At 36.1% G+C, this 26,210-nt stretch overlaps 1 protein-coding gene across 1 annotated transcript in view; it reads right to left on the bottom strand.

Moving 5' to 3' along the window:
- The window catches only part of drd2.S (dopamine receptor D2 S homeolog), a 194,839-nt gene extending 169,201 nt beyond the window's left edge, over nt 1-25,638 (bottom strand). The window contains exon 1 of the mRNA XM_041571402.1: nt 24,675-25,638. The gene's annotated coding sequence lies outside the window, so the exon portion shown is untranslated. The remainder of the gene's footprint in view (nt 1-24,674) is intronic.
- Nucleotides 25,639-26,210: the final 572 nt, after the last annotated feature.

Raw genomic sequence — 26,210 nt, 5'->3', positions numbered from 1 at the left:
AAATTTAACATTGCAGCCCTGTTCTATGTACAAAACAGCTCAGCTTTATAGGTGCCTATGTTACAAAGGTAATATGTCTTAAAAAGCAAATATTTGGAACACATCTATGATTCTTTCCCAATCTTACTTTTTAATCCTACCTTCTGCTGTGCAGGATCTGTACTTGAAAGCAAACATTTGTCATACAAAATCTAGACTGGGATTACACTCTTATTGTAAATGTCAGTTTGTGACTCACCATTCTTCCAAAAATGTCTCTAAGGAATTAATTTATTATATGTGGTTGTTCTTCTCAATACAATTATTGATCTAAAGCACAAAGAGTGCATTTAGCTCCATGATTGTGTTGGTGAAGGTGAGCAGTTGTACTCAACCTGCTCTGATAGAGGGTTAGTGAATTTATACCAATGCTCTTCATTACATGATGTCAGAGCAATGTAAACAAATGCAAATGTGCCCTGTGGTTATAAGTGAACACCACGAGCAAACCTTGCTTCTAATGTTTCTTTTTACAACAATGTTTTTTTAATGTAGTAGGCGTTATTCTGGGGGATCTTGAAAGAAGTGTAAGAGGAGGCTTTATTAATGAACAAAATGAGCATTTTGAGATATGTTTAAAAAGCTCTGCATATTGAGATGCCATTTTCTCACTCTATGTTGCAGACAATTTGAACAAAAGGAGACAGAGACATGGACCTTTTCTATAAAAGTGCTCTTGTATTTTCAGAAGTTCTGCAACCTTATAATACAGAAGGTAAATTATTTTTAACCAAAGCATATACAATGCTTAATTTATTTATTTCTTTATATTTTATGTGTGTTTGATGCATGTTTGAAACACACGCTTAAACTTAAGATACTGTACTTGAACTTGAACTAAATCCTTTTTATTCTGTCTGATTGTTCCCACAAGCTTTCAGTCTGAATTATAACTGTATGTGCCCAGTGTATAGTTTATGTGCCATATGTTGGGAAATGTATGGGGGAGCCCGGGTACCCCAAAAAAATTACGGACTTTTGCAGCCTATCACCCTGAAAAAGTAAAAGACGCCAGCGTTTTTTGGGACTTAGAAATTTTTCAACTAAAAATTGAAGAAGCCCTATTCACTCCATTGCACTTCGCCTGGTCTGAGCTGGCGAAGGCAAGTCTGGCGGAACAGGTAACATTAAGTAAAAGTGGATTTTCAAACTAACTTTGCCTGGCGTAAGAGTGCTAAGTAGCACTCGAGTTTATCTCCTTCGCTAGCGAAATTACGCCTGCGCTGTTAGTAAATTGACGAAGTTCCAAAATGACGTCACGCTGGCAAATTTTTGCTAACGTTAGTCATTTCACCCTTTAGTGAATTTCCCCCTGTGTGTTTGATGCGTGTTTGAAACACATGCTTAAACTTAATACTTAAAGGAACAATAACACAAAAAAATTAAAGTGTTTTAAAGGAATGACAATATAATGTAGTGTTGCCCTGCACTGATAAAACTGATATATTTGGTTCAAAAACTCTTCTATAGTTTATATAAACAAGCTGTTGTGTAGCCATGGGGGCAGTCATTCAAGCACAGAATACACAGTAGATAACAGATACGTTCTGAAGAATCCAATTGTATACTACAGAGGTTATCTGTTATCTGCTGTGTATCCTGAGCTTCTGTTCTCCTTTTTTAGCTTTGAATAGCTGCCCCCATGGCTAGTTCAAACAGCAGCTTGTTTATATAAACTATAGTTTATATAAACTTTTTATTCCTGCTCGTTCAAGAACCTACTAGGAATAACTCTCTTTTGGACCTTGTAATAACTAACAATACTGAACTCATCTCTAACATTTGTGTGGGTGAGCATTTAGGGAATAGTGATCATAACATGGTCTCCTTTGAGATTCTGTTGCAGAAGCAATTCTATAAGGGAGTAACTAAAACACTAAATTTCAGACGTGCAAACTTTGACAGTATAAGGGCATCTCTGCAACATATTAAGTGGGAAATGCTTTTCACAGGGTTAAACACAGAACAAAAATGGGAAGTCTTTAAAATGCTGCTTAATAAATATACTTGTCAGTATATTCCACTTGTAAGCAAGGAACGTCGTTGCAAAGCAAAACCTTTTTGGTTCAATAGAAGCGTTGGTGTTGAGGTGGGTAAGAAAAGACGTGCTTTTAAGGCTTTCAAGTTAGCTGGTACAGCCGAAACATTTATAAGGTACAAGGAGGCCAATAAATCATGCAAAGAAGCTATAAGGCAAGCTAAAATTGCTATAGAAAAGGATATTGCAGCAAGCAGTAAAAAAAAATCCAAAATTATTTTTTAAATATGTCAATAGTAAAAAAATGAAGCAGGAAGGGGTGGGACCCTTACTATCAGAGGGGGGTCAGCTGGTTGATGAAAACAAAATAAAAGCGCAGATTCTGAACTCGTATTTTTCATCTGTGTACACAAATGAAGAACCAGTAAGTGAAGGTTTCCTTCTTAACACTCCCAATTCTAGTAATACAACTAATGATGCATGGTTCACACATGAAGAAATTCAAAAGAGACTTGAACATGTTAAGATTAACAAAGGTCCAGGGCCAGATGGTATTCATCCCAGGGTAATTAGCGAGCTTAGCTCTGTGATTGCCAAACCTCTTTACTTAATTTTTCAGGATTCATTGAGATCTGGCATTGTGCCGAGAGACTGGCGAATTGCTAATGTGGTGCCTCTATTCAAAAAAGGATCCCGTTCTCAGCCTCAAAACTATAGGCCAGTTAGTCTGACGTCAGTATTAGGAAAGCTTTTCGAAGGGTTAATAAAGGATAAGATACTGGACTTCATAGCAAATCATAATACTATGAGTTTGTGCCAGCATGGTTTTATGCGTAATAGATCTTGCCAGACTAACTTAATTTCTTTTTACGAGAATGTAAGTAGAGACCTCGATTCTGGGATGGCAGTGGATGAGATTTACTTAGACTTTGCTAAAGCATTTGATACAGTGCCACACAAAAGGTTACTGGTTAAATTAAGGAATGTTGGCCTGGAACATAGTATTTGTACCTGGATAGAGAACTGGCTAAAAGATAGACTACAAAGAGTGGTGGTAAATGGAACATTTTCTAATTGGACCAGTGTTGTTAGTGGAGTACCGCAGGGCTCTGTACTAGGTCCCTTGCTTTTCAACTTGTTTATTAATGACCTGGAGGTGGGCATTGAAAGTACTGTTTCTATTTTTGCAGATGATACTAAATTGTGCAGAACTATAGGTTCCATGCAGGATGCTGCCACTTTGCAAAGTGATCTGTCTAAACTGGAAAACTGGGCAGCAAACTGGAAAATGAGGTTCAACGTTGATAAATGCAAGGTTATGCACTTTGGCAAAAATAATATAAATGCAAGTTATACACTAAATGGCAGTGTGTTGGGAGTTTCCTTAAATGAAAAGGATCTAGGGGTCTTTGTAGATAACACGTTGTCTAATTCTGGGCAGTGTCATTCTGTGACTACTAAAGCAAATAAAGTTCTGTCTTGCATAAAAAAGGGCATTAACTCAAGGGATGAAAACATAATTATGCCTCTTTATAGGTCCTTGGTGAGGCCTCATCTGGAGTATGCAGTTCAGTTTTGGACTCCAGTCCTTAAGAGGGATATAAATGAGCTGGAGAGAGTGCAGAGACGTGCAACTAAATTGGTTAGAGGGACGGAAGACTTAAATTATGAGGGTAGACTGTCAAGGTTGGGGTTGTTTTCTCTGGAAAAAAGGCGCTTGCGAGGGGACATGATTACACTTTACAAGTACATTAGAGGACATTATAGACAAATGGCAGGGGACCTTTTTACCCATAAAGTGGATCACCGTACCAGAGGCCACCCCTTTAGACTAGAAGAAAAGAACTTTCATTTGAAGCAACGTAGAGGGTTCTTCACAGTCAGGACAGTGAGGTTGTGGAATGCACTGCCGGGTGATGTTGTGATGGCTGATTCAGTTAATGCCTTTAAGAATGGCTTGGATGATTTTTTGGACAGACATAATATCCAAGGCTATTGTGATACTAAACTCTATAGTTAGTATAGGTATGGGTATATAGAATTTTAATTAAAAGTAGGGAGGGGTGTGTGTATGGATGATGGGTTTTCATTTGGAGGGGTTGAACTTGATGGACTTTGTCTTTTTTCAACCCAATTTAACTATGTAACTATGTATAGTAGAGTTTCTGACACAAACACACCAGTTGTACCAGTGCAGGGCAACAGTACATTATATTTTCATTACTTTAAAACACTTTCATTTTTTGGTGTTATTGTTCCTTTAAACTTGTTAGCTATTTAACTACTTTTTTTTATTCTGTCTGATGGTTCCCACAAGTTTTCAGATCTGAGTTTTAAAGGAACAGTAACACCAAAAAATGTGTGTTTTAAAGTAGTGGCAATATAACATACTGTTGCTTTGCACTGGTAAAAACTGGTATGTTTGCTTCAGAAACATAACTATAGTTTATATAACCAAGCTGTTGTGTAACCATGGGGGCAGCCATTTAAAGCTGAAAAAGGGGTAAAGGCACAGGATACACGGCAGATAACAGATAAGCTTTGTAGTATACAATAGGATTCTTCTGCTGTGTATCCTGTGCTTGAATGGCTGCCACCCATGGCTACAAAGCAGCTTAGTTACATAAGCTATAGTAGAGTATGTGAAGCAAACACACTCATTTTACCAATGCAGGGCAACAATACATTATATTTTCATTACTTTAAAACACTTACATTTGTTGGTGTAACTGTTCATTTACTGTTCCTTTTTGGGGTCAAGAATACAAATCTATATAGTAAAATGAACTATATGCAATTAACACAGTGTAATTTAGTAATACAAACTATACAAAAACAATTATGACAGAATCTCTTTAAGTCCCAGTCACTAGTTATGCCATTGTCTTATAATGCAGACTGAAATGTGAACAGAGAAACTTGTATAAAAAGCTTGCATTATTCAATAACAGATGGAAAATGCTTACTTGGTTCCTTAACCTTGATATTACATTGTATTAATTGTAAATGGCATACTATCATGTTTTATGTTTGAGAGGGAAAAAAGGAATAATATGCAAAGTGCTGTACTTCAAAGCTATATTAATAACCTTAGATTAGCAAATTATATCCTTCTGACCTTTTCCATTTTGTAATAGTATAAAGGTTATTAGAATTGGAATACTTTGGCATACATGATGGTGTTAGATGCATACATCTCCATCTGGCTTTTATATAATTTGTATTTGTGTATGCAAATATATATTTATATACACACAGACGAAAACACATACAAACACTACTGTCTCTTACAAACAAAATTCATCTCGATGTAAAAGCAAAAAACAGTTACTTTATCAAACAGATGGAATATCATTAAATGATGCCGATCTGGCCTAGAGATTATTTATCCTGTCTTTCTAAATAAGCTCATAAATGTCTAGCTCAATTACAAAATGGCCAAAACAACAAAAAAAAATATGAAAAAGGCGCATGACTAAACGAGCGTGCCAGAAGCAATTTGTCATATCTCATTCAGAAACGATGTTCATAGTAAATGGGCCGGGTGAACGGAATTCCCTTAATGTGAGAAACAGATGCCATTTTCTTTGGAAGCCTTTATAAATAAACCTAAATTTATTAGTTTACGTGTACTGTTGAAATGGTGTTAACGTAAGCTAGGAAGGTGTGTTTTTTTATATAAATATATATCAGTGGAAACAATGTCAGAAAAAATACCCAAAACAATGACAAAAATATGATTGGTTGCCATTTTGTTTACTTTTTTTGAATGAAAATGTTTTAGCAATAGTTTGAAGGCCATATAACTCTGGTCATCCTTTCACCTGGCAAAATGAAGGAATGTTCAGTATACAGATGCAGCCACTTTGGTTTGTCTGTTTGACACAGAATAACTAAACACAGATATCCCATTTATCTCATTTAACACAGAAAACTGCGTCACAACATCCCATCTAATTAAAGCATTCACCATTGTTCACAATGGTGCTTTGGTATGCTAATGGAAAGGTTAAATGCATTAAATGAGTTAAGATGACTTTAGATAACGCAGTTTCTTCAATTAACTCTGAGTCATGACGCATTTATCTCACAAATCCAAGTGGCTTCATCTGTAGATAGCTAGTATGACTAACTCTAGTCGTCACTTTCTAAGACCATGTATCTGCTGTGTTACTTTGTCATGTTATGGTCTAAAAGCTCCAGAGTGTACATGCATACCATATGGCAGATTCATTTTACATGATGGCTATGAATGTGAATTCATGTTTGTGTGACCACTTTGAAAAAAAATGTACAATGTTACCCTCTCGGTTTTAACAGTTAGTTCAACATAGATTTGCACACTAACTGAAATCCAGAACTGACACAGTGTTTGTAATTGAGTATTGTCTTCCATAAGTACATCTAAAAACAGGCTGTATTTCTTATATACTAGAACATTCTGTCAGCATTCAGCAGCAAGTCTGGGTTTAACAGAAGAAACTTCTACAAAACCAATCACAAAGGGCAGGTTCTGTGCAGTAGAGAACATTTACATACCAGCACTGTGACAGAGCTAAGTTCAACGGTGGGAGATTCTGTTCTACAGCTCTGAAGTTGTAAGGATTAGCTTATGATACACTGATAGGAGCCAATGTGTGGAGTGACTATTTGGTTTAATAAAGAAAAACACATACACAGACCTCTGCAGGTGATTGGAAATGGAACAGTCAGCAAAACCAAGTCATTAAAACAGGCTGTGGGACAAGGGCAGGTGGCAGTCAAACATAAACGAGGACACAGGTTGAAGGTCAGGACAGGCAGAATCCATGCCTCATGGTTAACATGGTTAACTAACAGTCAGTTAAAAGGCTGAGGTCAAAACTGGTAGATCAAATACCAGAGGGAACAGGATAGGAACTGGACAGGAGCAGAGTCACAAATTCATAAAAGGAACTCAGGCTAGGAGGCAGCAGGAAGATCAATGATCCAGCAATGGGGGTATGGGAAGCAGTCTTAAATAGCTATTGCCCACAGTTAAACAAGGGGTGTGACTAAGGGAAGATGAACATGAAGGCAGCATCACAGAAGTGACTTTGTCACATTGCATCCTGTGGCTCAAGCTGGAGGAACAGGTTCCTGGTTCAAAGCCAGGGAGCCCGTGACAGACTTGCTACATTCTACAAAACAGAATTAGAGAGAATGTGTACAGTGAGGAAGCTGGTATAGAGTTTTTCGTGGTTTTTACAGTTAATAAACCTACATTTTTAGAGTTTTAGAGAAATAGAAAAAAACACAAATTTTTTGAGATTCATAAAAAAAAAGAAATTGGAATGATAGTGGATCAGCCCTTTAGGGCTCTTACATACAGTGTTTTTTTTACTACTTTTTAAAAGCAGGTTCGAGCTGTTTAAACGCATTTGCTTATTGATTCCATTATATTGTACCTGTTTGTACTCATGAGCATTTGCATTTTCTCCATTTGCGTTTCAGTGTGTTCGTTTGGATGCAGCATGTTGCATAGTCTTGCGCTTGATGTGCGTTCAGCTATCAATAGAGCAGAGGTTGCATTTGGAACAGAAATAAATGCCCTTAGTTGCATTAAATGCAATATATGTGCTTTTCCACGCTCAGCATGTGTTTAAAAAAACATAGAACAAACTCTCATGTGTAAGAGCCCTTAATCTTAGTTATTCTTCCCCTTTTCTAATTTCATCCTAAATATCACTGTACTTTCAATCTCTTCCCATCTTATATCTACTTTTTTTGTGCTATTTTGGTGACTCTCTAAGGCTTTGTTCACTTTTTCCCCAGGAAAAAAAACCATTTGTCAGAGGAAAACATATCACACAATTTACTAGTACTTTATTAAGGGGCCGATTCACTAAGCTCGAGTGAAGGATTCGAATGAAAAATACTTCGAATTTCGAAGTATTTTTTGGGTACTTCGACCATCGAATTGGTTAAATTCGTTCGAATTCGAACGAAATCGAACGAATCGAAGTAAAAATCGTTCGACTATTCGACCATTCGATAGTCGAAGTACTTTCCCTTTAAAAAAAACTTCGACCCCCTACTTCGGCAGATAAAACCTACCGAAGTCAATGTTAGCCTATGGGGAAGGTCCCCATAGGTTTGCTAACCTTTTTTTGATCGAAGGATTTTCCTTCGATCGTTGGATTAAAATCGTTCGAATCGTTCGATTCGAAGGATTTAATCGTTCGATCGAACGAAAAATCCTTCGATCGATCGATCGCAGGATTAGCGCTAAATCCTTCGACTTCGATATTCGAAGTCGAAGGATTTCAATTCGAGGGTCGAATTTCGAAGTATTTTTAACTTCGAAATTCGACCCTTAATGAATCTGCCCCTAAATGTTTACAGTTGCTAAAATGCATACCTTTCCTTTGTACTAAGCATCCATCAAAAACAGTGTCTTTCAATTGGACGAAACTTGCAACAATTTGAAACATTGGTTATAATCGTTTTCATAAATGGGAAAATATTTCAACTTCAGGATAAAAAACACCAATTTTAATTTCAGCAGGAAAAACCCTAAACAGATTAACATCATAAATTGATACATTTTGACATGGATGAACATCACCAATTTATCACTCATATACTTTAGAGCTATTGGAAATTATTCCTAACTTAATACATTGATTAATAGAAGGTGTTAATAATCTTCTAAAATCAGAGAGCTTTCTTTCCCCAGATAGAATTTCATGAATGTGATAGTTTCATTACACTTGCAAATGACATTAGCAGTTCCTCAGTTTCTATCATATTTCTTCCACAAATGAATTTGCCTAATGACCTCTATCTTAGTCTAAGCTTAGACATAAATCTGTTTTAATTGGTGTATTAGTGCAATGAAGATTACAAGGTTACAATAATACAGAAAATTCAGAATAACACTGAGAACTTTTAGTTATCTACTTTTAAAAGATCAAATAAATTGTATTTTCTTTTGCTTCAATTGCATGTTTTAAAAGGTCTGTCTTTTCTGGCACAGTGACTTACTTTGCAGATCAGTTCTGTGGTTGCCCAATTTTATTTATGTAAATCTAATTACATATTGGAAGAAATATTTTAAGATGGAGTGTCATTCTCTAAACCAACTAAGGGGCTTTGGTGCAGTCAGGGCCATACAGCATATAAGTGAAATTTAGTTTGACTTTGACATGCACACCATTTATTTTAGAGGATAAAGGGTAGGCTATTTAAAGACATTTTAAAATGATCAGTTCCATAGTAACCTTTATTGATTCTACATAGCATATTTGGCTATTTCACAGTAAGCATTATTATTTTTGCATGTCTTGTTGCACCTGAGTGCACAGAATTAATTTTCGGTGCCCAAGTGTTTACTTTGTTCTGAGGCTTTGAAGTACCTGAGTTACCCAGAATCAGTCTTCCTTCCATGTAGTCCTCAGGTATCTACAATTCCGAACATATAAAAAAAGAAATGCTATGCTTACATAATTTCTTAGGCTTCTGATAAACTTTAGGGTCATTCATAGGTACTAAAGTTTGGAATATTGAACAAGCTAGAACCTAAGTAGTGCATGTAATCTAGATATGTCCTGGATAATGTGCAAACAGAAAGTTCTTGTTTGTTCTTGTTTGGGAAGGCTTAAGGCTTGATCTCTATTGTCTGGCTGTCCCCTTATATTCAGTATTGAGTTTTGGGGTTTATGCAGATATTTTGTAGAACTAAACACTTAGGGGCATATTTATCAAGGGTCAAATTTCGAATTGAAAAAACTTAAAAATTCAAATTCAAAAAGACCAACCGAAATTAAGTCAAAGTTTTTTTTGGTTCGAATAGGTCAGTTTTCGATAGAATAGGTCCGTATTCAGCCAAATTCGAATTGTACGAATCAAAGAAATAGCACATTCGATTGAAAGTTTTTCCCAAAAAAATTTAGATTTTTCAAAGTCCACAAATGGACTCCAAATAGGTTCTAAAAGGTCCCCCAAAACAGCAATTTGGCAGGTTTTAGATGGTGAATGGTCGAAATCGAATTTTTAAAGAGACAGTACATGATAAATTTCGATGTTCAAATTTTTTTTCATTCGAAAATTCACCTTGACCTATTAAGAAGTGTATTTATTAATGGAGTCCACCATTTGATAAATACACTTCTACAAATCTCTTAGGAATGAATAGAAGGTGGGTGCGTTTTTCTGTGGCAAGCTCTAATCTCACATTTTAATAAATCTGCCCTTAGAAGATGACTACTTTTTTGTAAAAAATCTAATTCAGTTACTTTAATTTACAAAAAATGGATGTAATATCAGTTTTGCACGGGAAAGGGAAAACTCAAATTTAGCATTCAAATCCTAGTCTAGAATATAATGTTTTCTTATTTAAATAACATGTAGGGGAGAAGAGAAATCCTTCCCCTGCTTTTCTGTCTGTGACATCATTCAGCCCAGTAACAGGCTGGAGAGCAACCTGATTGGCTGGACACCCCAGTGCATCCTGGGAGGAGAGGGTGTGCCAGACTGTGAAGCTGTGTGTGTAGGCCCTGCTGGATCTGTGTGTGTTGGCCATGTGATTGAGTCTAACACGTGCTGTGGAGAAAGGATCAAAAGGGAGCAAAGTCCTGCAAGAGCTGCTGGATCTGTGAGGTGTGTAGGAGTGCAGAAAGAGGCTGTCTGACCCTGCCACGCTGCTAAAGCTTCAGAGGAGGAAAGTGCCATTGGTGAGAGTGATTCTGGAGAAGAGTTATTTGTGATTCCAATGTGATCTGCCTCTGAGAGAAATCGCTGAGTAAATCCCTTGAAAAGAGGATTTTGCCACAGGAAGACAGGCCTTGTGTAATTTTGCCTGCTACGTGGGAAGCTGCTATTTTCCAAGGGAAAAGGTACTCTGGGGAAGGTAGCGCTACCGGGGGAATAAGAGCTCTGGGGAAAGGGACATTGCATTTTGAACTGTGTGCTTTTTAACCCTTCCAGACAAGTGGGACTGTGATACTATACGAACTGTGTTTGAACAGATAGTTAAAACCTTATAGGGATTTAGGTAGTGTCCCTTATATTCCCATACAGGCGTGACTTTTGTATTAGTTACTACTTTACAGTTTATATAAAGTTTAATATCGTTATCTGCAAAGTGTGTGTGTTTATTATTTCCTAGGGGATTCCTCTGAGGTAAGTTCCTCAGTGCTCCCTAGGTGGAGGCACTGCGCTGTGATTCCCAGTTCCCAGTACTTTTCGACTTGCAAAAGGGACTCAGGGCCCCTGAATTGCCAAGGAAGCTATTATTTAAAGGGACAGTAACCAAATTAGCGTTACAAACATATTATGATCTATCCATCCTGATTTATATAGGAATACTAATGCAGGTATACTTCACTGAGACAATGCTGTGAACCAGTAGCTTCCTTATTTCTCTGCTGTTATTTGCTTAGTTTCTTTGGCTTCTGAGTTTTGAAGTTCAAAACCATTTATTAAGTACCATTCCAGCACTTGTGTCATGCTGGAATGGTATATATGCCAAAAGGCTATACGTATAGTGATAGGCGAATAAATTTGGCAGGCACGAATTTGCGGTGAATTTCCACATTTCATTGGCAGCGAATAAATCTAAATAAACTGTGCTGAAAATTCACAGGCGAAAAATCAGCCGCATCCAAAAAAATTTAGCGCAAGTCAGTAAAGTCATGCGCATAAAAATTGTCCCACATCAAAATTATTTGGACGCCCTGGGACTTTAATACATTTGGACAAAATAGGTGCGCGTATAAACATTTTTACAGGTGTCAAAATTGAAACACGTTAAAATAATTTTGATGTCCACTGAATTAAGTGTGTTTCACAAATTTTTCGCTGTTTTTCGGACTTTAGTGGTAAAAGTTGTAAATTTTTGGTGAAGCGATATGGGAAAATTCGCCCATCACTAATGTAAATGTTTCCAAACTAGCAAAAGGTGTACTAACCACTTTGATAACACTTCCACTTTATGTATTATCTAATGTACTATTATATTGTTTTTTGTAATTTATGTATTCTTTTTTCACCTCTGTTTAGAAGGTTTTGCTTTTACATTAGAAGGCAGTTACTTTGTCAAAATACATATCTCTAGGGTTTCCACCACTGACCTCATCAAAAACTGAACAAGAGGGTGGAATGATGACATTGGAGGTTGAGCAGTAACATACAGTATGGGAGTCAGGTCATGCCATTTGGGGGCATTGACGGAGAGGGAGTGTGCCATTAGACGTGGTTATTTGCCACATTATTGCTATTACTAAGAAAAACTAAATTGTTCGGTTCTGAACTGAAAAGGTGGCAACCATAATTATCTCCTTCCAAAGCTTGAACATCCATGATTGTGTTAGATAAACATAAAGAACGATGGGAATAGCATAGTGCAGTAGCATTGCAATGGGAGTAGCCTGATATGATTGAGAATTTGTCTGTAACTGAAGGGACTGGTCAAAACACAAAGAAGTTATAGTAAAGGTAATCTTCCTTATATTGTTTTAGTCTGTACTGAAAAAGCATCAAGCTTTCTATGCACTACAGATTCCCAACTTCAAAAATTGCGCCACACCACTTGAATTGACTTGTTGAGATTACCTTTTTGATCACTGTTGGTTAACCCAAATAGTACAAAGACCTCTTTTAAGTGAGTACAGACCTGAGGATTAGCAAAATAAGAGTAGGAAAAAAGATTAATTTCTATACATCTTGAATTACAGGTGTGGAATACGTTATGCAGAAACCGTTATCCAGAAAGCTCCAACTTACAGAAAAGCCATCTCCTATAGACTCCATTTTATCCAAATAATGCAAAGTTTTAAAAAAGAATTTATTTTTCTCTGTAATAATATTGTGATGGCCATATCTGACCCATTTTGTTTCACTAAAAATTTGCTCCTCTGTAAATGATCCAAACTAAGATATATTTAACCCTTATTGGAGGCAAAACTAGCCCATTGGGTTTATTTAATGACTACATGATTTTGTAGTGGATTGAAGGTATCAGGATCCCAATTACAGAAAGATCTGTTATCCAGAAAGCCCCAGGTCCCAAGGATTCTGGATAACGTGTCCCATACCTCTACTAGCCCTTGGACTACCAAGAAACACAGTTTGTTTTATGATAATTTTCAGGGATTTTCACCATTCATAAATATTTTCAGAATCTTCCATTTATAATGGTTACACTTACAAATATGTTTGGGGGCATACTTTATGTTAGGCAGGTTATTATGAAAACTAGTTTCTTCCTGTTTGCTGATAAACCTTAATATGATTTTTTTTCATGAAATAACACCATTAAAGGCAGAAATCAATTAATAACAATGTGTTGTTGACCCTTATGCCAGCAAATTAGCTGATAGATATGGCATTGCATTTAGAGACATAATATTTGATGACCTTTGCTCACTGCATATCTCTAGCATTGGCAGTATAACAATTAATTCCCCCACCCTCTGCACCTAGAAAGAAATAATGAGTGGTCTCTCAAGAATGTGAATTTCATTAATATACTATACTACTACTCTGAGCCGAGCTCTTAAATGTCACTGTCATTAAACCTAGATGGATCGTGTGGAGTTGAAGTTTATGATCAGAGGTTGTTTACTTTAAGACTATGACATTCAAAAATAAATAAATCAAGGCAATCATTCATTTGTATTAGTAAAACTTCACATAGAATAAAAGTGATCAATATGTGTGAGCAATATAATAAGCATTGTATTAAGTTAATATATCATGATATCATGTATGTGTAGATGGGGCATTAGTAAAAAAAAAACACACACACACACACACACACACATATATATATATATATATATATATATATATATATATATATATTTTTTTTTTTTTTTCTTGGATATTTCTTTTTGAAAAAACATTACAATTGGTTTTGGCATGAGAAAGAAAGTTCAAATGTTACAGCATATTGACACATCAAGATACAAAGGATTATATTGCACATTGTGGGAAATGTGATGATCTTTGATAACTGAGAAGTAATAATCACAAAAGGCCAGCTGAAACTGAAATGTGTTATTTTGAAAGCTTATCCTTTGCACTTTGATGTTGTTGACATCATATAAGAATACCCCAGATAGCTGTCATATTTATAAACTGTATAGTTTGGGGCTGTGAGTTGCTATTAACGTATTAATAAATCACAAAGAGTAATATAGAGATGCAGTGCAAATTTATATTAGATTATTGTATTGAGATTTTTTTTGTATATAACACTTTATTGATGTCATCAGGATAAAATAGATTATCGGATTTAACAATGCCTGTGATATTTATGTTATGAACATTTCACTTGCAGTGAATTTAATATGCCTTGCGATTGCCATTGCATATGCAAAGTAATACTTGTTCAGTTTATAAATGCAATTATATGTCTTTAAAAACATCTGAATCCAAATGAATTACTTTTGTTCTCTCATTAAAAACTTCTAACAATTGTTTATGTGATTTCAATGTGTCTATTTATATATATATATATATCATGTATCCTCATTTGCGTCTACTAACATTTTTAAATGACTTATAAAAAAAGGCAGTGCATAGCAAAAACAAAATATTATATATTTACCAATTTCACACCAGATGAATGGCTGTTTACAGGGGTATGATATCACCGGGGGATCTCCACCATTTTTGCAGTCAATGATGGAAGAAATATAAAGGGAACTAATATGGAATTTATACAAATCTCAGGTCATATAGTAGTTTTCATTGCTGCATATGCATACATACTGTATGAATGTTCAAATGAGGTCATGTGCTTTCAGAAAGAGCAAGCACTTTAGGATGGAACTGCTTTCTGGCAGGCTGTTGTTTCTCCTACACAATGTAACTGAATGTGTCACAGTGGGACCTGGATTTTTACTATTGAGTGCTGTTCTTAGATCTACCAGGGAGATGTTATCTTGTGTTAGGGAGCTGTTATCTGGTTACCTTTCCATTGTTCTGTTGTTAGGCTGCTGGGGGGAAGGGAGGGGGTGATATCACTCCAACTTGCAATACAGCAGTAAAAAATGACTGAAGTTTATCAGAGCACAAGTCACATGACTGGGGGCAGCTGGGAAACTGACAATATGTCTAGCCCCATGTCAGATTTCAAAATTAAATATTAAAAAATCTGTTTGCTATTTTGAGAAAAGGAATTCAGTGCAGAATTCTGCTGGAGCAGCACTATTAACTGATGTGTTTTGAAAAAAAAACATGTTTTCCCAGGACAGTACCCCTTTAATGAAACAGCAGGAGCCAGAAATGGGGGGAAAATGGCTAAAGCATTTATTCACATTTTATCACATAAATAGGACCTTGCCAGCCTCACCCCAAGGCAATATTCAAAATATTCACTACTATGTGCTAACATTCCTTACTTGAGATCATTATATCCACCACTATTAGGCTGCCTCAATCTACAGAAAGGATGGTGCAGAGTATGGTATCCCAAAACCAGTGGAAAACCCCAAGGTCCCAGTCACGGCTTGCACTTCTGCCGATAGCAGCCGCCTTTGGGAGGAGCCATCCGCTACTTGGATGCTGCCAGGACTTAACGTGAGAGGACCAAAGGGACAGCTCTGGGCCGGCAAGGGAACTGTAACGTATAACTGGAACAAAGAACAAGGAGCAAGGTCAGAGGACAGGCTGGGTCAAACCCAAACAGACTGTATGATACCAATATAGGAAGCAGAAGCATAGTCAAGATCACAGACGAGTGTCATACACCGATCAGAAGCGTAGTACCAAATCAGATTCCAAAGAATAGTAAAATGCAAGCAGGGGTCAGTTCAGGCAGCAGATTGGCACGGCCAAGGTCAGGCAGTGGTCAATAAACAGGATCTGACGATATAACACACCCAGGAACTATATAATATAGACCTATACTGGGCAATGAATTACAGCTGAGTAGGGGGTTTTAACGCCAGTCAAATGGCTTCCACAAATCACCTGTGGTCAGATTGGCAACAGGTGAAACAAGCCATGCTTACTAGCAATTACCAGCGGGGACGCCCACCACGCCGCTCTGTGTCAAACATCATGTTGGTTCCATAAGGGTATTTCTTGGTATTTAAAGGCGCAGGCGCGCTGGCGTCATCATTAAATGGCGCCAATTTTGAAAACTATAAAAGGCTTATTAAAGCCACACAGACCTTGCCCGTGATAGGATCTTGTTCCTGGTGCTTTTGTGAGCTTTTGTATTTAGTATTCTGATTCTGGTTTTGACACCTGCCTGGCTATCGACTATCCTGACCTCTATATTTGACCCTTTCCTGAATATCGACTACCCCTTCTGCTGAACTCTCCTGTCTGAATGATTACCTGGTTTTGATCCTTGCCTGTCTGATTACGATTTACATCTGCCTGCCTCGACCCGGCCTGTTCTGACGACGATTCTGGTTTCCTGTTTTGTACCGTGACCCTCGGCCTAAAGACTCTAGCTAACAGTCGTGCCCCTCTGTCTATCCAGAACCTCTAACCTTGCACCTCTCATTTAAGTCCTGGTGGCATCCAAGTAGCTGAGGACTCCTCCCGAGGCCAAAGGCGGTCACACTACAGGAGAAGCACGAGCCCAGACCAGGGTGCTTGGCATTTGTTCTGGTGTTGGGTGCCAACAGTGACAGTCTAAATGATATCCAAGCAGGTTTTCATTACTACTACTAGCACAAGCAGTAGTAGTGTCAGTATCAATCGACCAACTGTGCAGTCACAGGAGAAAACCTCCTTTCTCCCTCTTTTAAATTTACCTGTGCAGTACTCTGGCAAGGTCCTACCACTGCTGTGACAAATAAAACTTAAAATGCACATCATATATTCACTGTTTTGATCCAGAGGAAGGCCAAAAAAAAACAAGCCTGAAGCCAGTGCCAATATGCCTCAAGAAAACAATTTCCTTCCTGAGCCCAATGGCAATTGGAAACATTACCTGGATCAAGCATTTGACATTCATTTAACATGAATAATACCATGCAGACTCTCACGTTTATACTGTATAACTGTACTTACACCTCAATATAACAGTGCATGCAGGAACATCCATGTTCGGTTATTAATAGATAATTTATTATATTATTATATTAATAGATAATAGAGAACATAAAGAAGAGAAAGTCCTGACATACTATAAATATGCAAAAAAATTTGGAGGGTGGATGGGATGTTTCTACCTGCTTACAAGATGAACTGCTTCTTCCTCTGACATCACATCCCTCTCTTTCTCCACCCCCAGCCCTGCTTTCTCCTGCCATAACTCATTCCTTCTCAACCAATCACAGCTGCATCTGATTCTGCCAATTTTTAAACATTAATCAAAGTTTCAGTTTTTTTAGCAAAAACTTAAATTCAAACCTTGGTAGCTTTGAGTTGTAGATTTATTAAGCACCAAAAAAATTGGTATCTAAAAGCTACCACGGTTAGGTAGAAATCAGTGGAAGTAGTCCTTGGCAATATGTAAGTAGTTTTTTAATTCAAGTTTTTTGAATTCTTCTAATGATGTTGAGAGTTGGTAATCCATTGAAAATGATGAGTAGAATACAAATGGGATGCATTTGAGTTATTTTTCACAGTTTTATTTGATAAAGTTTTTTATAACAAACATTTTTTATTAGATAAGCAGACAGTACAGTACAATTTTGAGTTTATTTAAAAAATTAACAAATTTTAATTTTGATAAATAGGCCTCTAAGTTAATGTATGCCCCTTTTTATACATTCAGTAAGGGCAGGTTCTGTTTGGTTCCCAATATTTATGTTAAATATAATACAATTCCAGCCAAAAACAATTAATAGCGTAACAAAGTCGTAGGCAGTGAACCATAGTTGCTTCTTTCACTTGACATACAATGCAAGTGGGTGCTTCTTAAAGGCCGTTTTGAAGAATCACAGAGGCGTTAAGGAATATTGATATAGAATTTGCAGGGCAATGATTTGGTATTGACTAGATACTATTATTTTCATTCCTTGAAAGTGAATTTGTCCAGTACAGTTGTGTTTGAGATAGGTCAATTTCCCGAAAGCCCTTTTTTGATTGTTGGTGTCTAAATATATTTTAGTGAATTTGTAAATATGTGCTATAGTGGCTGTAGTATAGTTCCTTTTCCAGTTATGATTAAAAGGTCACTAGTTATTTATCTGATTTTACATTTTTCTGGCATAATGTATATTCTATAGAATAAAAGCATTGTTTTTTTTAGAAATGTGAATATAGCACATGGATCAGAAAATGACAGCGAGTGGAATAATAAATTTGTACTCGCTTCCAGTAGGGTACTGTTTTCCAGGGACGTTATACAGAGAGACAATGAAAAATGTGTGTCTGTATGGAGTTGATCCCCATGCTGTATAGATATGTACAAGTAGAGGAATAGCTTTGTGTGGTAGACAATTCACTGGATTGTAGGTGGAAAAGATTGGTTAAATTAGATGTTCTAATCAAGTAAAGCTCAATGTCTAGGGAACGCTAAGTATTCCTATTAGAAATCCAATCTCCAGCAAATCTTGAGAGCTGCCTCATTATATTCTTTTATATTTTGTAAATTGACCCATTGGTTTTGATCTACTGGAGTTTAAACAAATACAATCTACACTGAAATAGAATAAATAAATAAAAATGCATTAAAAAAAAAGTCTAGTCTAGTCATGCCTATACCATTTATATAATTTAATAATGCTTTCCCCCCATTCATCATATCCTTTAAAGGTTTCTGTTGGCAAAATAGATTATATATTTTTTTAAAAATGCCCCTGCCAGGGCTAAGCCATTCACACTGGGAGGGAGCTCCTGATTCGAGCAGCCATGTTGGGGCACATGCATGCTCATAATAAGCAAATGCAGCAATAGCGCATTATGCACATGTGTGTGACGTCAGAAGCACGTTATGCACATGCGCTGTGGACGACATGGTGGCTTGCATTGGGAGCTTCCAGAGTAAGTGTCCAAGTGCTGGCAGGGCAATTTTTTTAAATAAAACCCCCTGTTACCCCCTAGTAATATTTATTATGTTGAGAGGCTGAATGCTGCATTTTTTTAAAAATTTACTGTAAACACCACCGTTCTCCTCCTTATGTGACTGCTTTAAAATCAACCATATGTTGATTTAAAGAAGGTATCATTCAGTCTAAAATGTAATTGTTATCTCCACAATAATCATAAACTCCAAATGCCAAAAATCAGTTCAAATAATTATTTAGATTATTTAGCTTATAAAACCTAATACCTATTACAATTTTGAAGTGACAAATAGGGTACTCTATATTCTTTTGCTGGGGTCCCCAATCTATCTTACACATGAACAACATTCAGATGTAAAAAGAGTTAGGGAGCAAAGCAAGCATGAACAATTAAAAAAGTATGTGATTGGGTATTGGTAGTCACTCTGTAGTCCGGCAGCCTATAGGATTCTCTATTTGCATCTGTTTTTTATGCAACCAAAACTTGCCTCCAAGCCAGGAATTCAAAAATAATAACTTGCCTTCAGGCTTCTGGGAGTAACATCCAAGGGGTTGGTGAGCAACATGTTCCACACACGAGCCACTGGTTGAGGTTCACTTTATTATTGCATAGATGATATATCTAATCGATGTTATATGCATTTTGCATAATCAATTTTAAAAACTTTAATAATGATTCTGCAAGCACTGATCCCTAACATTAACAAAAACCTGTACAATATTTTTAATTTTGCAATGACAAAATAGCAAAACAGCAAGATACAATCAATTAATAACCATTTTCTTTAAAGCAAAGTCTAACAGCCTTTGACTATTGCACACTAAGGGCAGATTTATCAAGGGTCGAATTTCGAGTTAAAACTCCAATAAACTCCCATGAACTCAAAATTTATTTAAAAAATCACTTTTTCAAAGTAGGGTGAATAGGATCAACCTGCAAACTCGAATCGAATTTGATTCAAATTTTAAAAACTCAATTCAAGTTTTTTCTCCGAAAAAAAATGTTAGGAAGGCTGCAAGCAACTTCAAAATGATCCCAGGACATCTTTTATAGGATAAAAACAGCAAGTCGGCAGGTTTAAGGTGACGAATAGTCGAATTTGAGTTTTTAAAGTGCCAGTGTATAATACATTCCAAAAAATCAAATTCAATTTTTTTTAAAAAAAAAAAAAACTCAAATTGAATTTACTCCCTAGTCGAATTTCACAGGTTTGGCCATAAAAAAAAACAAAAATTCTAATTTAAATTTCTAATTCAAAAATTTACATTTTCACTTCGAACCTGGATAAATCTGCCCCTAATTGTATATTTTGTAACATGTGATGAATAAAGGATATACTGTAAAAATGTTTTAATGAAAGAAGGTAAAACTTTTTTTTAAAGATCCATGTATGATTTAAAAATGGTGGAGTTTATTGCAAATAGAAATATGAGGATATGAGGGTACACTATAGTCTCAAAACAATTGATCCTATTCTGCCCTGGGCCCTACAATAAAATTTTACTGCAACTTTACTGGTGTCAATGTCTTTACCTTTAATTTGGACTAGGGATGCACCGAAACGAGAATTTGGTTCGGGATTTGACCAGGATTTAGCCTTTTTCAGCAGGATTCGGCCAAATCCTTCTGCCCAGCTGAACAGAATTCTGAATCCTAATTTGCATATGCAAATTAGGGGCTGGAGGGAAATCGCATGACTTTTTGTCACAAAACAAGAAGTAAAACATTTCGGCCGAATCCAAAATAGTGGATTCAGTGCATCCCTAATTTGGACACAGAACAAGTACCAAGGACACTCAACAATGAGAAGTTGAAGAAGATGGGGTCTCACCAATAAGCATTTACATAATAATACTGCAAGAAGAGTTTGTAAACAACCAACACAAAATGTTTCACTTTTCCCATCCCAATTTGGTAAGGTATTAACCAACAAACCTGCTTGCCAGCTATACTGTACAACATAAAAGGAATATGTCCTTTTTGCAGTTTTCTTGAAATATTTGAATTTATTGGCAGCTGTGCCAGTACTCTGGTTTTGTATATACAGTATCTGAATGTGTTTTTCTCTTTTCAACCATAACATTGCGTGTGTGTGGGAATGTTTGCATTTTAATGCTAGTTAGTTATTTATTGAAAATGATTTGAACATTTCAGTGGACAGCAATAAGACAAGTAGAGTGAATCGAGACAGCAAAACCTCCCTTCGGTATTAAAGAACGGTTATCTCATATTATTTCATGGTAAAACTGAGAAAGTCTCTGGAGAAAGATAAATCAACACACAAACAATTTAATTTCTTTGATGTCTTTAAATCTGCAAGTAAAACTGATGCTCCTGGTGGTATATTGGAGAAAGCAAACTCAATATAACCAGAGTGCCATATGTTAAATGTTGAACTGCACCACATCTTGAGCAACAGCATGATCAGTCCTATGGCACCTGAGGTATTTGACCTCTGTGTCATCAAGCAGAAAACAGTGACAAATCACCTGTTTTTACCTGTCACTGTTGCTAATGTTATTGAAGAGCTGTGGGTGAAGCACATGGTGGGCTGACAGATAGACCACCACTCAAAAATACACTTGTGTTATGACTGTCTCTGTTGTCCTAGTATCCCACAGCAACCAGTAAGCCAACTGTTGTTTGAAAACTGGGGGCAAATGGTTAGTAATCTATGTGCCTGCTATTACATTACCCTTTTAATATTTATCTCCTGATAGCTGCATGCTGTATTACATATTGTAAATTCGACTTATTTTACATTCAAAGAACAACTTGATATGGATAATATTGTTGTGTTTGTTGAAACTATGGGGCAGATATATTAGGGGGCAGATTTACTAAGCTCGAGTGAAGAATTTGAATGAAAATAAATCGAATGATTCGAACGATTCGAAGTAAAAATTATTAGACTATTCGACCATTTCATAGTCGAAGTGCTGTCTCTTTAAAAAATACTTCAACTTCATGCTTCGCCACTTTAAACCTACCGAGCTGCAATGTTAGCCTATGGGGACCTTCCCCAGCACTTTTCTAACCTTTTTTTGATTGAATAAAAATCCTTCAATCGATCGCTTAAAATCGTTCAAACGATTTTTCGTTTTTCATTTGCGGTAAATCCTTCGAATTCGATATTTGAATTAGAAGGATTTTACTTCAAGTCGAATTTGAGGGTTTATTAACTCTCGAAATTTGACCCTTGATAAATCTGCCCCTATATGTTGAACTGGTAAACAATTCTCAGCATTTTGAAATTTTACCCCAGCTGTTAACACTTTCCTGACAGAAAGGAAATGTTTTCTGACAGTCAGAAAAGTGTTGAATGAATTCATGCATTTATCAAACCACTTACTACTTTGATCAGTGTGTCAATTTGTATTAATGTTCACTTTTGGTCAAATCAGTTGAACTTTATTCACTGGGGTGATAGTGCTTGGGGGCAGTGCTAAGGACTAACATTCCATGGAACTGAAAAACCCCAGGGAATGAATTATTAAATGCATTCAAATGAAAACAATGCAAGTAAAACAACCCTATTGTTATATGTTTATTGCTGTTACTTGTTGGTACAGCACATGATTAAATAAATAACTTGGCATCATATATCTGCCTAAATGTCATTTCATTTCAAAACTACAGCACATAACTAAACTACTGTACGTGTTTAAAGCGTCGGCATACTGAAATAAGAAACTTTGTAAATACAATCGATATTCTGCATCATTTCTGAAATAATCAAGTTTATGTTCACTATTCCTCTTTCAGCATCTGTTTCTCTTTATTCTGTCTTCTTGCAGAAGTTAGGTGTCAGATATTCATTGACAGATCCAATATATATTATAGGGGGCTCCTTTCCTAGCAGATGTATTAGAGCTCACTCAAATAACTGATTGCAGTACAAACAAAATCTAAGAAAGTAACTGCCTTTTGCACAAATCCTGCATGTAGAGAGACATGTCTGTTGATTTTAATGTGAGCTCTAATATATCTTCTAGGCAAAAGGAGCCCCCTATAAGATATATTGGATCTAACTGTCATTGAATATCTGACACTCAACTGCTGCATGAAGAGAGAATGAAGAGAAACAGATGCTGAGAGAGGAATAGTGAAGATGAACTTGATTATTTCAGAAACAGTACAGAATTTTTAATTGATTGTATTTAGAAAGATTATTACTTCAGTATAATGAAGCTTATATTAAACTTTAATTTTTGCAATAGATTATCATTAACTGTTATATGAAATAAGGAAAGCCTTTCCAATTCAGCAAAAGGTGAATTTATAAACATGTTTTTTTTTTTTTTAAATCAGAACAAAGCATTACAAAAGGCTAACACTTTGGGTCATTTACAGTATACAGGTTTGGGACCTGTTATCCAGAATGCTTCAGGACCTGAGGCTTTCCAGATATTGGATCTTTTCGGAATTTGGAACTTCATACCTTAAGTCTACTAGAAAATCATATAAACCCAATAGGCTGATTTTGCCTCCAATAAGGAGGGCTCAAGTACAAGGTACTGTTTTATTATTACAGAAATCATAGAAATTAAAGAAAGGAAATGATTTTTTTTAATGTATAAAATGGAGACAGGCTTGCCGTAATTTGGAACTTTCTGGATAACGGGTTTCCTGATAATGGATCCCAAACTTATGTATAATGCAGTGTAGCATTTCAAAATGCATATACTGCATTGACTATTTGGCCCAACGGAATCAGTGCTAAATGATCAGTGCAGGAAACACACTTTGCCCAATTAATTAGAGTTCATTTAAAGGTTGTTATACGAGACAAAAACCATTTGTATTCTTTGTATCTCCCACCAACATAAAAGAGCTTGAGTCCTTATTGCTATAGGAACCGTAGTTTTTAAATTAACTCACTTACTCACTGTCATTTCACCTCCTTTTCTTATTAACATCTCTCTTTGCAGAGCAATTACACACAGTACAGACACACATAATTATGAACCTGTCTATACATATGTCATTTATTAATTTAAGTGAAGTAACAACACACCAATGCAATCTATTTAAGGTACGAGTATATATCTATATATATCTATATCTATATATACTGTATATCTATATCTATATATATCTATATATATATATATATATATATATATATATATATATATATATATATATATATATATATATATATATATATATATATATATATATATATAAAACACATTTTTTAAGAATAATACATGCACTTTGGTCTCTTGTCCTACTTGATATATTAAATGAAAAACAGACAGACAAACACATAAGGGAAAGAGAGATGGACATATGAGAGACATAGATAAAAAACTGTCTGACACTGTGATTTGTGTGCATCTTGATGTGATAATGTATGATCCAGTAGTAAACTATTCAGTGAGAAGTGTTGTCCTCACTTAATGACAATGAGTCACATACTGTTAACATGCTTTATGTCTAATAATTTCAAGACAAATGAACTTGTTTATGCCACTTTGACCCTTTCCACAACTAAAAGTAATGGTTTCTAAAAATATCAAGGTATTATATTAGCAGTAACAACATTACAGATTCATAGTTCCGTTTGTGAACATTAAGTTAATTTATATTTAATGGCATACATTTAATATTAAAGCATGCTGAGATTTCTTTTTTTCACTTGCCATTTTGAGCCTGTAAGTAGCAATTTTATCATGCAAAGAAACACCAGCTGATCAGCAGTAGGTTTTCTTACCTTCAAGCCATAAGAATCATCAGATATTGCTTTACAGCGAAGCCACCGGTAGATCCACAACTGCTTTCCTGGTTTTTAAGTTCAGGGCTTTCTTTAGAGAGTTTCCATAGTCCGTGTATAAAAATGTGAGCACAAACTTGCAAGTTATACACCTTCAAATTAGGTTTCTAGTTATCGTGACTTTTGTTAGGCTTAAGTTTGGGTATGTCCACAGACTGAAAAGTGCACGTTCCAATTATCTTATCAGTAATCTCTGTAGCAAATTTAACACTATGCCATGTCAGCAAAGCAATGTTCTGACTAAAAATAAATACCTGACAATCTGTCAGTTTTCTTTTCCTGTGGCTGATTTATCTGTGTCAGTTCAGCCAACCCCATCAAAGTTTCTCTTAGAGTCTTGAAAAGCAGCGGATGTATTTGGAACTGGGTTAGCTGTGGTACTCTTGTGCTGAATTCCAGTTACAATTTTCATGCAGCAATGATCCTTTTCATGTTTTCTTAGTTATAGTCTTCATAAAATTCAGTATGTTAGGAATGTGCTCTCCTCTGGAGATTTGGGAAATGATATGATTTTACAGAATCAGGCAGGAGCTCTTGAGTGCTACTAGCAGAATGAACATCCAGCACTGAGGGATGGACAGCTCCCTTAAGCACTCAGGTGCAGCAGAGGTGGAGTCTAGCTTCAGTAGGCTCTCCATCTATCTTCCTGGCTCGCTTATGCCCTTTGCTAGTTACTCCTATTAATGCTTTGTGTAATGCTGATTTTCCTCTTTCACTTAGTTTTATTCTTCTGGAATTTATGCCTCCCTCAGCAGTGATTAACAACTAAGCCTTGCACTTCCATTTCTGTATTGTTTTCTGTCCTTTCTACTATAGGCATAATGTTTGCTGTTGTGCTTGATCAATGCGTTGTACTCATGATTTTATACACCAATTCTGTGCTTCTGTTTCCCTTGTCATCAGCACTCCCCCTCCTGGCTTGTTCTCCCCCTCTCTGTTCAAGCAGTCTCCCTTTCATGTCATGTGCTTTATATACCTCTCTTACACCGATTTTTATATTATAGTATAATCGCAACAGGCATTTGTCTACTTCTGTATCAGTCATTTATATAATATTTCATATGGTTTAGTGCATTATACAATTATCCTATTATGATATAAACAAAATGTTATTTCCTTGAACTTACCTTCTTGCTGCTGCTGCTTCTTCATCATTCCACTGTTTATAACACCAGCACAGTATCAAATATTGCTTCAAACCCTTTCTCCTTTGATTATCTGTACAACAAAGCCCTGCAGTTATATGCAGTTAGGAAGATGTCCAATTATATACACTATAATAGGAACAGATTGAATTACCCGAAGCTAAACAGATACAACTGGTCAAAATCAAGGCAGGAACAGCACCACTCTGTTATAATCAAGTGAATCACTGACTCTTTCAGAGCAATGTGTCATTTAGTACACTTTACTTGCACCAGAATTTAAACCTTGTGTTGACATTAATTGCCACAAAAGTGTAACTGTAATAGATAT

This window comes from Xenopus laevis, chromosome 7S, assembly GCF_017654675.1.
Source record: "Xenopus laevis strain J_2021 chromosome 7S, Xenopus_laevis_v10.1, whole genome shotgun sequence".
In the NCBI taxonomy this organism is placed as follows: Eukaryota; Metazoa; Chordata; class Amphibia; order Anura; family Pipidae; genus Xenopus; species Xenopus laevis.
The sequence above is the reverse complement of the archived record's forward strand: the minus strand, read 5'-3'. Positions and strand labels throughout refer to the sequence as shown.